This window comes from Schistocerca piceifrons, chromosome 8, assembly GCF_021461385.2.
Source record: "Schistocerca piceifrons isolate TAMUIC-IGC-003096 chromosome 8, iqSchPice1.1, whole genome shotgun sequence".
NCBI classification, from domain to species: domain Eukaryota; kingdom Metazoa; phylum Arthropoda; class Insecta; order Orthoptera; family Acrididae; genus Schistocerca; species Schistocerca piceifrons.
Window position 1 is genome coordinate 283,183,571 of NC_060145.1, and position 13,366 is coordinate 283,196,936.

At 44.6% G+C, this 13,366-nt stretch overlaps 1 non-coding gene across 1 annotated transcript; it reads right to left on the minus strand.

Moving 5' to 3' along the window:
- Positions 1-10,030: 10,030 nt before the first annotated feature.
- On the minus strand, positions 10,031-10,137 carry LOC124712803. Its single transcript, XR_007005620.1, has one exon. It is a non-coding gene; the product is annotated as a U6 spliceosomal RNA (small nuclear RNA).
- Between the last annotated feature and the right edge of the window lie 3,229 nt (positions 10,138-13,366).

Here is a 13,366-nt window from a genome sequence, read left to right on the forward strand (position 1 = left end):
TTTTCGCTTTGTGATAGATGGCGCTGTAATAGTCACAAACGTATAAGTACGTGGTATCACGTAACATTCCGCCAGTGCGGACGGTATTTGCTTCGTAATACATTACCATGTTAAAATGGACCGTTTACCAATTGCGGAAAAGGTCGATATCGTGTTGATGTATGGCTATTGTGATCAAAATGCCCAACGGGCGTGTGCTGTGTATGCTGCTCGGTATCCGGGACGACATCATCCAAGTGTCCGGACCGGTCGCCAGATAGTTATGTTATTTAAGGAAACAGGAAGTGTTCAGCCACATGCGAAACGTCAACCACGACCTGCAACAAATGATGATGCCCAAGTAGGTGTTTTAGCTGCTGTCGCGGCTAATCCGCACATCAGTAGCAGACAAATTGGGCGAGAATCGGGAATCTCAAAAACACCGGTGTTGAGAATGCTACTTAGAACTGGAATGGACTAAGAAATGGTCGTAGTCGTTCTGCCTCATATTGTGCAGATTTCAGGCATTCTTGGTCAAATTCGTAAAATATGTTCATGCAAACTGACAGTGCAGAAATGACTGAAGTTTAGCGATACTGTTCCGCTGCTAAAGATGAAGTGACAAAGAGCTAACGCAAATTGTGTTGCCTGACAGTTTTCTGAAAAATGCTTTAGCCTGCTGAATTTTTTTCATCGAGAGGCTGAATCACACTATTAGATCCGGGTAGAATTCAAACTTTTTCATCGTCCTTATAAAGATAGAGGCGTTGTTATGTCCAGGCCAAGAGCCCAACAAATGGAATGAACTATTTTCTGCAAATGTTACGAAGAATTTTCAGATGTAATATTGAAACTTATTCTCTCCCCATTTTTTCCGATTGGTTGGATGGGGGGGGGGGGGGGGTACTAAACTGCTAGGTCATCGGTCTCTCGTTCCGATTAAAATAATTCCACAAGGATGGGAGTAAAATAACCGAGACACACAAAGCAGAGCTGGAAGAAAGGAGAAAACCACAAGAACTACAGAAGGGCCACAAACACTAAAATGGACAATATAGGACAAGAAAACCACAGAGAGTCGCAAGAAACCTGTAGAAGAGACCAAAACAAGAGAGCAGATTTCCATGGCTTGCTGACCATGAGAATAAAAAGGAGAAGCCAGCCACTCTGTGACATATTGAAACCTCCACCTGTAAGTAGGCTGTTTAGGTTTTTTGATTGGTAACGCCACGTAGCGCTCTGTATGAAATCACTGGCTGTGCTGTGTGCAGTCTGTGGCTGGTTTGCATTGCTGTTTGCTATTATAGTGTTGGGCAGTTGGCTGTTAACAGCGCGTAGCGTTGCGCAGTTGGAGGTGAGCCGCCAGCAGTGGTGGATGTGGGGAGAGAGATGGCGGAGTTTTGAGAGCGGATGATTGGACGTGTGTCCATCAGCAGAGACCGTAAATTTGTAATACTGGATATCATGAACTGATATATATATATATATATATATTATGACTTTTGAACACTATTAAGGTAAATACATTGTTTGTTCTTTATCAAAATCTTTCATTTGGTAACTATGCCTATCAGTAGTTAGTGACTTTAGTAGTTAGAATCTTTTATTTAGCTGGCAGTATTGGCGCTCGCTGTATTGCAGTAGTTCGAGTAATGAAGATTTTCGTGAGGTAAGTGATTCATGAAATATATAGGTTATTGTTAGTCAGGGCCATTCTTTATTAGGGGTTATTGAAAGTCAGATTGCGTTGCACTAAAAATATTGTGTGTCACATTAGTGAATGTCTGCGTACGTTCAGTTTTTCTCAGCTGTTTGAAAAGCAAATAATGTAAGAGGTTTATCAGCATAGTCAAATCATTAATTTTTCTAAGGGGACGTTACACACCATAAAAGCACTAGAGTGGAGGACACCGAGGGACAAAGGACATGCGCTAAAAATTAGATAAAATGATAAAACCCACCCTCACGAATAAAACATAAAACTAAAGCTGCTGTTGATGCATTGTCGCCCAACACCGAACGTAGGGTGCTGGGAAAGTTAAAAGTCCTCCGCAGAGTGGCTAAAAGTGGGCAGTCCAACAAGAGGTGGGCGAGCGTCATTTGTGAGCCACAGCGACACCGAGGTGGATCCTCGCAATGGAGGAAGTAACCATGCGTTAGCCACGTATGGCCAATGTGGAGCTGGCAGAGGATAACTGATTCTCTGCGAGACGACCGCACTGAAGACTTTCACACATTCGTAGTCTCCTTAATGACATGCAGTTTGTTATGAGTACTGTTATGTCATTCTTTCACCCAAAGCCGAAAAACCCTGTGGCGTAAGACAGAACACAGGTCAGTTTCGGAGATGCCGATCTCCAGAAGCGGTTGCCACGTAGCCTGTTTGGCCAGTCTGTCGGCAAGTTCGCTGTCTGGGATTCCGACGTGTCCTGGGGTCCACACAAACATCACTGAACGCTGGGACCGTTCCAGAGCACAGATGGACTCCTGAATGGACGCTACCAAAGGATGGCGAGGGTAGCATGAGCGGATGTGCTTAAGAGCACGAGATATAGCCGCCAGCTCTGCAGCGAAAACACTGTAGCCATCTGTCAAGGAGTGCTGTTCAGTGTGTCCTCCATGAACAGACGCAAAGCCTACGTGACCATCAGCCATCAAGCCATCTATGTAAACCACTTCATGGCCCTGGTACATGTCGAGAGCCGCATGGTTAATGGAGTCCTTAGACCCATGCGAAAGGTCCTGAAGAATCTGCGGCAGAGGTGTACACCATGGAGGTATTCGTGAACGGACCTCGAGGAGAGGTGGTAATAGGAAGGTGTCAGACAGAAGGGACCAGACACGAACCGTAAAGTTAAGCCCTGACCTGAGCGCCCGATGTGAGAGATGAACCGCTGTGGTTGGGAAAAGGAGACAATGGAGGGACTCTGGCCTCCACCAGGACACTTGTCACTGGACACGTTCTAAAAGCTCCCACCGATAGGCGAACGCCACAGTAGTGCACTAGGTCAAGTAAATGCAACGCTGAGGGCGCCACAGAACCGTAAACCAGACTCCCATAGTCAAGGCAGGATTGAACAAGGGCTCTGTAGAGCTGCAGCAACTTAGAGCGATCTGCACCTCGGTTGGTGTTGCTCAGACAGTGGAGGGCACTGAGCTGACGAAGCTGAGGTAGCCAAGCCAATCGGGCGTCGAAAACCACTCCTAAGAATCGATATGTTTCCACTGCAGTGAGTGGATCGTCATTAAGGTAAAGTTCTGGTTCTGGATGAACGGTGCGACGCCGACAGAAATGCATGACACACGACTTCGCAGCTGAAAATTGGAAGCCGTGGGCTAGAGCCCATGACTGCGCCTTTTGAATGGATCCCTGTAGACCCGGCTCAGCGACACCAGTATTGGAGGAGCAGTACGAAATGCAAAAGTCATCTGCATACAGAGAAGGTGAGACCGAAAGCCAACAGCTGCTGCTAGACCGTTAATAGCCACTAAACGTAGAGAGACACTCAATATGGAGCTCTGCGGAAGGCCATTCTCCTCAATACGGAGGGAATTATCGGAGGCACTGACTTGGAAAGTATGGAGCGACAGGAAGTTTTGGATAAAAATCGAGAGCGGGTCCCGGAGGCCCCTTTCACACAATGTGGCTAGGATATGATGTCACCAGATCGTGTCGTATGCTTTATGTAAGTCAAAAAGGACAGTAACCAGATGTTGGCGTCTGGAAAAGGCTGTTCGGATGGCAGACTCGAGGGACACAAGATCATCAGTGGTAGAGCGACTCTGGCGGAAGCCGCCTTGACATGAAGCCAATAGGCCACGTGACTCCAGCACCCAACCTAATCGCTGACACGCCATACGTTCCAGCAGCTTGCAAAGAAAGTTGGTGAGGCTGATGGGCCAGTAGCTATCCACACCAAGCGGGTTTTCACCAGGTTTGAGCACCGGAATGATGGTGCTCTCCGCCACTGCGAAGGAAAGACGCCATCGGACCAGATCCAGTTGAAGATGACGAGGAGATGTCACTTATAGTCACGCGAGAGATGTTTAATCATCTGACTGTGGATCTGATCCGGCTCAGGAGCTGTGTTGTGGTTATGTGCAAGGGAGCTGAGATGCTCCCACTCTGTAAATGGTGCGTTATAGGTTTCACTGTGGCCTGCAACGAGCGACTTTCCTTTCCATCCGGCGTTTGAGGGTACAAAAGGCTGGGGGGTAGGTCTCCAATGCAGAGGCTCGACCATAGTGCTCAGCAAAGTGCTCAGCAATCGCGTATGCATCGGTAGATAACACGCCGCTGATGTTAATGCCAGGGACACCTGTTGGGACCTGGTACCCAAAAAGACGTCTGATCGTAGTCCAGACTTGGGAAGGTGACGTATGGCACCCAATGGTCGACACGTACCTCTCCCAACAGCCTCTTTCCGTCGTTTTATAAGCTGGCGAACGCGGGCACGGAGCCGCTTAAAGGCTATTAGGCGCTCTAGGGCAGGATGCTTATTATGACGCTGTAGGGCCCGCCGACGCTCTTTAATTGCCTCAGCGACTTCTGGCGACCACCAAGGGACTGTCTTTCGCCTTGGCCATCCTAAAGAACGAGGAATCGCGTTTTCCGCCGCAGAAACGAACGTTGTAGTGACCTGCTCAGGGACAACATCGATGGCACCATATGGGGGCGGGGGGGGGGGGGGGGATTCAGCGGTGACAGCAGAGTTGAAGGCTTCCCAGTCTGCCTTGTTTAAAGCCCCTCTGGGTAGGCGTCCGTGGGCATAACGCTGGGGGAGTGACAGGAAGATGGAGAAGTGGTCACTTCCACACAGGTCGTCATGTGCTCTCCAGTGGATAGATGGGAGAAGTTTAGGACTGCAAACCGAGAGATCAATGGCCGAATGTGTGCCATGTGGCACACTGAAATGTGTGGAGGCACCTGTATTTAAGAGGCTGAGGTCGAGTTGTGACAGTAAATTTTCGACCTCCCTATCTCGGCCAGTAAGCATAGCACCACATCACAAGGGGTTATGCACGTTAAAATCTCCCTAAAGTAGGAAAGCTTTAGGGAGTTGATCAATCAGTGCAGCCAATACATTCAAGGCTACTGCACCATCTGAAGGAAGATATACATTGCAGACAGTTATTTCCTGCATCTTCCTTATCCTGCGAGTCACAGCTTCAAGAGGGGTTTGAAGGGCACTGGTTCACTACATACTTATTTCGGGACATAGAAGCAAAGTCCACCTGATGCTCTATTATAGTCACTATGGTTTCGGTAATATAGCCGCAGAGGTCAGGGGTATGCATTGCTGGGAACCAGGTTTCCTGGAGGGCAATGCAGAAAGCAGGTGTACAGCTTAACAGCTGCCATAGCTCAGCCAGGTTGTGGAAGAAGCCGCAGCAATTCCACTGGAGGATGACTTGATCGTGAGACTGGGAAGGCATGAAACACTCAATGAGGCAGTCTACGCCTCAGGGTCACCTGCTGCCACCAGATGAGTACCTGTGCGATCGACATCCATTGTGTCTGATAGCCCAGCGAGATCTAGGTTCTCTAGATGCCAGAATCTCCATCTCATCCTCAGACATAGAGTTTGTAGGTAGTTGTGGTGTGGGTGCCACGGCAGTGCCTTGGTTCTTGGGGGTATTTTTCTTTTTAGGTTTCTCTCGCTGCTCTAACTTAGGTTTGTCCAACTGGGAGGGCTTCATTGGTTCACTACCAGGGACTGAGGAGGACTCTGAAGCCCTACGACCAGCTACCTGTGGTTGCTTCATCCACTGGCAGGCGTCAGCTTTGCTACTGGTAGGAACCTGGGAAGGGAATAACCCAAGGGATCCCTTCCTGGCGAGAGGAGCTGAAGAAGACTTACGCTTCTCCACCTGAGAAATGGAGACAGACGTCCTTGATGATTATGGGAGGGGGGGAGGGGGCCTTTGCTCCTAAAGTAGGTTGTGTGCAGGAGCAAGAGGTAGGAAATTTGCCCCCACCATCAAGGGGACAGATGGAGTCTGACGGCTCTGAGAGTCAACTGTACATGGCGGAACGAAAGATGTTAGAACTGTTGTCGTTGCGACGGCATAGGTTGACGTCATATGCACAGGATGTAGCCTCTCATATTTTCTCTTATCCTCTGTGTAGGCCAGTCGATCCAGGGTCTTGTATTCTATTTCTTTCTGGACAATCCTGCAGTCTGGCAAGCAAGGCGAATGTTGCTCCCCGAAGTTGACGCAGATGGTAGGCGGGGCAGAGGGCGTATTGGGATGTGAAGGACGCCCACAATCCCGGCAGGTGACGCTGGAAGTACAGCAGGAAGACATATGACCGAACTTCCAGCACTAAATAGCCGCATCGGGGGAGGGATATATGCAGTGGTAGATCATCACCTTGACTTTCTCGGGTAATGTGTCACCCAGGAAGGCCAAGATAAAGGCACTGGTGGCAACCTGATTATCCCTTGGACCCCGGTGGACGCGCTGGACGAAATGGACACCTCGCCACTCTAAATTGGCGGGCAGCTCATTGTCAGACTGCAAAAGAGGGTCCTGCTGAAATATGATAACCCTGGACCATATTTAAGCTCTTATTGGGTGTGATGGAGACAGAAACATCACCCAGCTTGCCACAGGCGAGTCTTGCCTGTGACTGGGCAGTGGCTACAGTTTCGATCAAGACCGACCCTGACAGCATTTTGGACAAGCCGTCCACCTCCCCAAACTTGTCCTCTAAATGCTCAACAAAAAAATGAGGTTTCATTGAGGTTTCATTGACATTCCCCATCAACTCTCGTACATACAAGGTACCCAGGTGAATAATCTTCACTGCCATCCTTAGCCTGCCGTTCCTCCTATGATGTGACCAAGGGGGGGGGGGGGGGGGGACGATTTGGGGTTGTATTTCTTAGCATTGAAGTTAGGCCTTGACCGCTTAGAGACCACCAGCAAGAGATGACGTACTACGTTTCATGTGGTGTCATCCACCGTGACGCTATCTGCTCCGACTAGGGAGCCTCCCCACGAGCGCCACCCAGCCGCAGCAAAGGCCACCTGGCAACATGGCCATTGCTAGGAATCCCAATGCCCCATGGTGATGGGCATCTACTCCTTGGCATACATGAGGAGTTAACGGCGCAGGCATCAGCAAAGCGATCCCTGTGTGGTCACGGGGCTACAACCAACAGGGTACAAGGCGGCCCCATCATAACGGACTGGCTACCGTGCTGGATATCAGGCGCAAACGAGCTAAGAAGTTCATTATCGTCGACAGCGCAGAAAGCGATATTGCACAGAGGATGGCGGAAAACGCACCCAGGAGGGTGACCTCGCCCAACAGCTGGGGAATGAGCGGAAGTGCAGATCCACCTCGACGAAGGATGCGAGAGGTCTCAGAGCATGATGGACACTATGTAAGGCGCCCTTCCCCTATTGGCTCGCTCTTCAAAAACTTTTGAAAAATGGATGTCAATCCCTATAGGGGACCATCACATAAAGACCGAAACGTGTGACTCCTCTTAGTCGCCTCTTTCGACAAGCAAGAATACCTTTGGCCTATGCTAACCCCCGGACCCGCAGGGGGGTAGGGGGGGGGGGGAAGGGAAGGGGGCAATTTTGTAGATTTTTCTATTTTCCATTGCAAGAGTTTTGCAAGCAAACAGTTCATTTTTTTATTTTTGGTTCTAATTTTGTTTGATGTTCCTGAAGACATATGTTAAGCTGCGGAGGCATTAAACCACCGATACATCCCACAAGCATTGTTGTGTACGAAAGCGTCACAACATTCAACCACTGTGCATGCGACACTGTCTTGTTTCCACTCAAAATGATAAAGCGGGGTTTGCGCGAAATGTAACTGGTTTTATACACAGCATTTTAGTGGGTAACAAGAAGCTTCGTTTTACGTCAGCTACGAATTTCTCTGTAGTATTACCTACTAATGACATCTCCTCTAGCCGTTTACTTGACTTGCGACTTCCTTTTTCGTATAATTTCCTGACTCTATTTGTTCTGGTTTAAAAAGCCTAGAACTCGGTAATGTTCATCTCACTTTCAATTCTGTGCCCCCAGTCTCCCACACTCACCACGGTAACGATGCACTGTCTCTCACGAGCAGTTCTAAGTCTTTCGAACAGCTTTTCTTTGACGCTTTCGTTGAGTTTCATTTTGAAACATATTTCGTACTTCGCGTAATTTTTTTCCAATTATATCTCTCATTTACAGATTTTTCGAAATGAAACCTGCTTTGCACTCTGCTTATATACAAGCGTTTTCTTCGTTTAACAAATTCTAGCCTTTTATTTCTCACTGTAAGCTACGTATTACTGTACGTGTTTTCTTTGGGCTTGGAAGGTACGCTATCTCTTCATGTTTTTAATTAGCACAACAATCGTTCGAATCACACTTCATGGAATCGATCGACCCGTTTCCAGTTTCCCCTAATGTTCCCACAGTTTATAATGAAATTTTGGCGTCATTTGAACGAAAGTCCAAGAAGTTAACCAATAAATAACACATCTGTAGGCTTCAGGAGAAGATGATTTCGAATGCATACCACATTGTTCATATTTCGATACATTTAAGAAGATTCCACATTATTGTAAAACTCTGGAACTTGCACAAAGACAAATGCTATTACCTAGTACACACGAGGAAATCACAAAGAAAAGTAATTCAATTTTATCTCAATTTTTAATATTTACCGATACGAGAGCGGCAACTGCTCATTATCAAGGATATTAAATGAGTTAGAAATTCGAACAAATAACAACTGTGAACAACAGTATCAGAGAAACTATGAATGAAAACTGAAAATCACTTTTCAGTTCGCATGAGCTGTCTGCTGCAACTACGACGGGGATTACACTTTCACCAGTTGCTTGGCGGGCTACGAATTTGGAAAATTTGAACATGTTTTAAAAAATTCTTTGTGTGTGTTAGCAGGTAAAATTCTGACTTTGTGTTTCTTTCTGCGTTTTCCTCATGTATAAAAAAATATTGATGAAGGTTCTGACATGTCGAATTGGATAGTTCCCTTGTAAGTCCTTCCGTATCACCCTAGTCACTTAACGACGACACCTTCCCATATACTACAGCATCGTCAGCGAAGAGCAACAGACTGCTGCCTACTCTGTCTGTACATATAAAATAATAGCAGTCGTATCGCACTTCCCTGGTGCAGTCCCAACGATACCCTCATCTCTGACGAACATTCACCGTCGAGGACATTGCACTGCGATCTATTACATAGAAGTCTTCGACCCACTTATATACCTGGGAACCTATTCCACACGCTCATACCTTCGTTTACAGGGGCCACCGCATGAAATGCTTTCCGGAAATTTAGAAGTATTGAATCTGCCTGCACAGGCGCTAGTTTTCCAAAATTTTTTGGGTGCATAGGCGGAACGCGGTGTATATTTTTAGGGGAATTTCGATTTTTTTTTAAATCGTTACATTTTATTTATAGCATTTTATGGACACTGCCTATGTCATAATAAACTGTGCTGTGATAAAGTAAAAAATACCAGTACTATAAATAATATGAAATGAATACTGTGGCAATTCTGGGACGTAAACGATGCACTAAAGAAGTGGCTGCCCACACAAAGGCCTCTGTGACGCGCTGGCCGGCAAGGGAAATCACGCTGGTGGGCTTGTGTCGTAAGGATAAGTTACTGTAATGAATATTCTCAACGCAGGTAATCTTAACATTAATTTATTCTTTCTGTATAAAATTATTAGTCTGCTTTTCAACTTTTAATTCACTAATAAAGTGCCAGTTACGTCTGCAATTAGCATGTACCGTAAACTTCAAACAATTTATATGCACTGTGATCGCAAGAGGCAGTGATAGTATAAACACATTACTAAAAAAAAATACCATATTCATAAAATGTAAAATGAAAATATTCATAAATACAAATTATTCCTTTTGCGTTGCAGAAAGAACTATAGGAAATATATTCGGAATTGCGAATACAAAACATCATCAGCTGTGTATTGGAATGACGACAGTGAAAATTTGTGCCGGACAGGGACTCGAACCCGGATTTCCCATTTTGCTTGAGAGGTCCCTGCGCGCCTTTTTTTTGCAATTGTCATCCTTGCGCAGGGGCAATGCTAATCTTCTCTGTATAGTTCCAATTTTAGTTTATGTACCAGCGAATCGAGTACGTCGCTTCGGTTGTCTGTGCTTGAAACACGGCCGGACCCAATCTTCCACATGTCGGCGTTCATGAATCACAAGCGGCTGTCGTACGCTTTGTAGATTTCCGGCCAGGAAGGACACATTTATTGAGAGTCCAGGGCCGGGGAAACAGCAGTGCCTGTGTTATTAAGAAGTGCGATGTTAAGAAGTATGGCGCAATCCCGAAGGAACGTTACATCGTACTTCTTAATAACATATGTACTGCTATTTTGTGAAAAGAACTATGCAAGGATGTTGACCTGAACGGAAGCTACAAAATTACCACCTTTATGTATCAAATAATAATGATACTGATGATGATAATAATAGTAATCACGACATGTTAGCGTTTAATACAAAACACATTCCTTCTTACATCGTTTGCACTGAAGAATTTGTTTGCAATTTTGGTAATGTCAGCATGTTTAGTCATTTCTTAATGAACACGCAAAATTACCAAATCATTCAAATTGTTGTCCGCAGAAACGATTTCAATAGCCTAAGTGCTGAAAATGATCACTCAGAGGTACAAGAAGCAACAATAATAGTTAAAACCCTTCACAAAGTCGGCGACTGTATCACGCATGGGACCGCAGTTTTCTCTATTCCAGATATCTGTCAAGTCTGATAAGTTGGCAACTTCTTTCTTCGTTCTCTACAAATCTGCCCCATATAACTGCAGTGTTCAATCAATGTCAATTTATCCTATACCAAAAGCTTCAAATTGTGAAATAAATCCCAAAACCTTCGTTTGAAACCTACGATTTAGCGAATCCACAGCCATATTAATTATTTCAAAAAAATATTTGTCTTTACATTTCCTCCGCTGTTCGATACGCATGAGGATCACCACCCTTTGCCGTAGCGTTTAGGCATGGTCCTTTATTATTATTATTACTATTTTTTTGACAAAACCGGTTCACCAATGTTCAATTCATTCGCTTTTCTCCATGTTTCACTCCACAACTAAAAAAAAAGTTTAACTCTTCGTGTAGCTTAGCTTGCTTACAAAGTTTCCACCAGAGTTTTGACTTCTCGCTATCAAACATTTGGAAATTTGTGGTAAGTTCCTACTCGACCAAACTGTTGAGGTCATCGGTCACTAGGACTTCTTGGTATAGTATTGATTTCTTCTGAAAAGAATCACGATGATCACCGATGCCGAAAACTGAAATTATCAAATCTGAATTGGTGTAGGTTTGAAAAATATCCACTAGTCATCCCAGCGGCTTCACTTTTTCCTTCTGACAGCTGTTTCAAAACTTTTAAGAAAACTTCGTAATTACTTTCCAACGATTTTGTATAGCTGTAGGCTCCAGCGGAGTAATCATACTTTGTAATATCGTTAAATGTCCAGCTACATTACTCGCGCCATCACAAAAATTGATCACAACTGTATTTATGTCCAGATATAAACGCCTTATGACATCCTAGATGACTTCAAACAATGTCCTAGAACTTGCTGAAGCTACTTCGTAGAAGTCCATAAACATTTCTCTAACGTGTAGATTTTTATCGACAAATCTGAAGCATGTGGATATTGGTTTCTCCAGTGATACGTCGGAAGTCTCATCTACAATGAGAGAAAAATGTTATGTCTCCTTAATAGATTTCACAAGCTTTTGCTGTACATCGCTGGATGATGAAGAGACAGTTTCATTCCATGCATCGTGAGAATCTCAATTATATGTAGTTTTCTACTGCCAGAATTGAAACTCAGGAGCATTTACTGCTCTAAACAGTACAACTGAAAAAGATTCTATGCTTCATTGGTGTGATCTCGAACTGCTAATTCTCGCTGACTTAAAAATTGGACCTACGATATTTTTAAAATCGCCTTGCGTCCATTTTTCATACTTCCTAATTTAAGTGTTGGGATAAGAGAGGACACATTGGTCCTTGTTTCGTACATGCCGGAGAATTCATGATTGAACAATGAAGTACACATTTTTCGTGAACTCTGAAGCGTTCAGTTCCCTTTTGCCTCCGGGAAAATCTATTTCGAACAAATGCATTACACGAGACCCTGCCTGTTGCAGTAGCAGTTGTCGACGGATACCGGAATCAAAAGCGTTTTTACACTCATTACATCACACTTTGTCCAATTTTTATGTCGTAATAAATCCAAGGAAATGTCTTTTTTCATCCTGCCTGGTGTGACCTGAATGACGATATCTTGACACTTGTTGCTAATGTAGTTTGCTAATGTGGTAGAAGACAAATTCTCGGGTTCCCTATTTTTTGACTGAACATCCTTTTCAGTACAGCATGTTCACTCTCAACGCTATTACCTTGTGATGACGACAAAAGAATTATTACTAGTTTATCCATAGCGACTATCAAATCCACTGCTCGAATTCGAATGTAAATAAAGAGGTAATACTCAATATTGTGTTTCAGCTTTCCACACGCTTGCGATAACCGTGTCACGTTTGACAATTGCGAAAATATTTGCCCGGCGAAGAGCTTTTGCTCCTAACATCTAGTCAATATTGTGTTTCAGCTTTCCACACGCGTCCAGTAACAGTGTCACATTTGAAAACTGCGAAAATTTTTGCCCGACGAAGAGCATTTGCTCCAAGCATCTAATCAGTACACACACCATCGTACTATTAACATGGTAACATACCTTTTTTCTGAAACTGAGAAGTACCCAATGTACAGTCTAAACTACAGCGTCCTTCCATGTCTCGCGAAGAAGAAGCAAAACGATAAAAATCTAGCAAAACTCACGGGGTGACTTTGTGTAACATGTACTAGGAGATGTGGTCTCTGGGACCTCTACATGTAGACTGGGATTTAAGTTATATAACATTTATTTTTACTATTATTTCAATGTCGTTTAAATGCTCGTCTTTGATTTTATTGCACTAAATAAAACCTGCAGTATTTTGATTTTTATCCCATAAAATCGCCCACCTTCCTACAGTTTTCTAAACAGTACACGTAAAAAAACTGTTAGAGAATTGATTGTTAGATTCTGAGAACTACAGTATCTCTGTAGAAGACAAAATTACACGGAAAACGAAATTCAGGGTTTAAACTTGCACATCACAATAGCCCTGGATAGGACAAAAAAAGAAATCTGCGAAGTTGACATTCAGTGTTGGGATCTACATTTCCTTTACCACCACTCATAAAACATTTCATGTTAACTAACATTGTAAGTATTTTATTGCAGATGCAAGGAGTCCAGCACCTTTGTCCTAAAGTTCT